Source organism: Mesitornis unicolor, unplaced genomic scaffold, assembly GCF_000695765.1.
Source record: "Mesitornis unicolor isolate BGI_N332 unplaced genomic scaffold, ASM69576v1 scaffold38720, whole genome shotgun sequence".
In the NCBI taxonomy this organism is placed as follows: Eukaryota; Metazoa; Chordata; class Aves; order Mesitornithiformes; family Mesitornithidae; genus Mesitornis; species Mesitornis unicolor.
The window spans coordinates 1-3,184 of record NW_010160996.1 but is presented as its reverse complement, the minus strand read 5'-3'; positions in this window follow the sequence as shown (position 1 = coordinate 3,184).

Here is a 3,184-nt window from a genome sequence, read left to right as displayed (position 1 = left end):
CTTTCATCATGCCTGAAAAAAAAGCCCAACTTTCTATTATTTCAAAAGTACTCGAACTAATGTAATATAAGTGACAAATTGATCTGCCATGCATTTATAATCAAGTCTTACTGAAACTGCACTTTTCACTGAAGTGTAAAGAGGCCTTAGCCCTTCGGGTTTTTTATTAATTATAACAAAAATTAATTTTTAAAGTTCAGAATAGGTTAACTGGAACACAGGAGGGGAAAAAAAAAAAGTATCAAAAACGTTTCATTCCCTTTTTCAAATCACAATGAAGAAGCATGTGTAAACAGTGTAACTTCCTGAATGACTCTTTTGACCAATAAGTAAATTTTCTTTACTACAGATGTGCATGTAGTTCTAAATACAAAGAAAATGTTAAGTATTTTCTAAACAGGTAAGTCATAATTTAATTGAGCCACAGAGTCTAATTTATTTATAAACAACATTTACAGAGCTGGAAATCTTTATAAAACAACCCAATATCTTTGGCAAATTCATTGTCCTGACTAAACTATCCAAAAGATAAATTTTCCAAGTGCTTTTCAACTTAACATTTGAAATTAAGAGTTTTAACAATCATACAAAGCAAGTCTCAAGTCCAGTATGAGTTTAATCACACACAGAGGGGAAATCTGTCCAGAAAAGATTTCAGTTGCATTGAAATAAAACTATGCAATTTCTCTTTCTTTCCAAAATCTTTACTTCTACAATTGCTCTTTTGTGACTCCCATTACCAGTTTTGGGACACATGCTTGTAAAGGTGCTATTGCTCACATCGATTTCTTTTTTACCCATATTCTGCTACCCGGAAAAAAAAAAACACAGAAGCAGTACTGAGTAAGCACAAATGTGCAAAGCCCACCAAACACAAAAGTGGTATCAGTGCTGGTTACATGAAAACTTAAATACAACCTCAGTAACATTTAGTATAGCAGTATACTATGTGATGATATCCATAATCTTATTAAACAAATAGTTTTTTACTCAAATATTTCAGATCTGAAACAATGAAAGAAAGCAAAGGAGGTATGCCACTGTGGACAAGCACACGGAAAATAAAACAATTTGATTTCAAGAGAAACACAGAGAGTAAACAGGTAAATTGTGACTTCTGAGGGCTGTAATCTCATTCATTTATACACTATGTACAACACACTATTACCAGCTACTCTCAGTGGATAAATATCAGGCATGCTTATGATAACTAGATGCTTACGAGACTTCTTCTATATATAAATAAAAGATGTGCCAAAAACTCTTTATCAGTGTTCTCCCCAAGGAAGCTCATGTTCCACTTGACAACTTGCATCCTAAAAAAAGAAGGCCAGAACAAGAAACCTGCAGACCATTAGGACAAGAATCTCAAATACCGTCTTAAAACAGAATTGCACGTATAGAAAAAGGTTCATGCAATTCAGTGGGTACAGGCATTTTTACTAGTTTTGCTTTCAACTTGCTCCAAGTTTAGAAGTATCTATTAGTTTCAGCTTGAAATGATAATATTTTAAAACTTTTCAACTTAAATATTCAGTATAGTGTATCGGATACTATTCTGAACCATAGTGTACTCACAAAAAAAAAATAAAAATCCAGGTATTATACACCAAGTTATTTTATCACACACAAGTAACACACCCCACCTGTACAGTACCTAACCCTGAACTGTTAACTGTAAGTTCTCAGCCACAAAAAACGGAAGCATACAAGTTTGCTGAGACGTGGGTTTTTTTCCATTTCAAGGTATCATTCAACAGTATATACTCACTAATGCTCATATCACGAGTTCAGATTTGGAAAAGCAACTGTCCATTCTGGTTGCTGGATTTTCTAAAGGTGAAGTTGACCATTTCCAAAAAGGCAGAAATTAGCTTCAGTGCCTTTCACTTCTTAACCCTTCTGGGCAATCTCACAAACTTAACATAGCATTATAAGATAAGTTACAGCAAGAAAACAAACCAAACTGAAGCAGCCAAGGGTATTTCTGATAGCAGTTTTAAATCAGAGGAAAAGAAATCCATTAATAACCTTCTGGTGAAAAGCAGAAAACAAAGGAAGATGAATGTGTCTATAGGAAACACTGTTACTATACTTATGTCAAAACAGCTTTTGTAAGAAACTGTGGAAACAGATACTGAAAACTGAACTTCCCAATCACTTCTTTCCCTTCAAAGAGAGATTCTTACTCTTCTTATCCACTGGGGAGTTTTAACACTTTTGGTAAGCTGGCTGTAACAGGCAGAGAGCCCTTCAGCGACACTGGTAACTCAAACAACTTCCCCTAAAAAAAAGAATTATATCCAAATGGGTAACTCATGAGAACATACTTTGAAAGCTTCATAGGATTTCTCTGTAAATCTCCTTGTCCCTTACCAAATGGTTTTCCACTACTGGTTGGGTCTTTAACATTTCTGGATATGTAAAATCAGAAAGTCTGGCACAGTTGGAATTTGAAGTCCCGATTGCTGCAGTTTAAGAAGTCCTCCGACACCTGACAAGGCTGTAGATAAATGGACTTTGCAAAGCCAGCCTAACTCTAGGGAAGGAGCTCTAGGATACTTCGCTCTGAATGCTGACTGTACTCCACCTTTCCAGCACAGGCACTGCACCTCTGCTGCACAGCAAAGCAGCAAGAAGCCAGCTGAATTAACTGCGTGCACCAGACAGGACAGAAAAAATAAGTTTCTGAATTCTTGCATTTCTATCTACCCTATCAAACTCAAAACCACACTATGCTGTAATAAGGGGCAGCCAGAAATAAAGTGGTGCACTGAGAAACTTTGTTGTGTCTTATTATTTCATTCCTCTTCAGCCCAAAACAGATGGCAGCAAGGGTATATTTCGGAGAGAGGGTGGGGAAAAAAACACAACGTAAGTCTGTTTACAAAACAAAAGGGAAAGGGAGGTGAACAGTAATAAGAGGCTTTAGCCATTTAAAAATACTGCAAGTGCTTTTTCACCACTCTTAAGTATACACACAGGGAGTTAAAAACTGGTTCTAAAATGTTAACCATAAGGCACGGTATTTCAAGATCTTCGACAACTGTGAGCAGTAAGGATGTCAATTACGTATCTGACCGACAGCGAGTGCTGACGTCCCCTTGCACAGAAAGTCGCACGTACCGGCTGACGTTTATGTAATCTTTTACCGAAGGCACCATGGTCCTGCGCTGCCGAACCC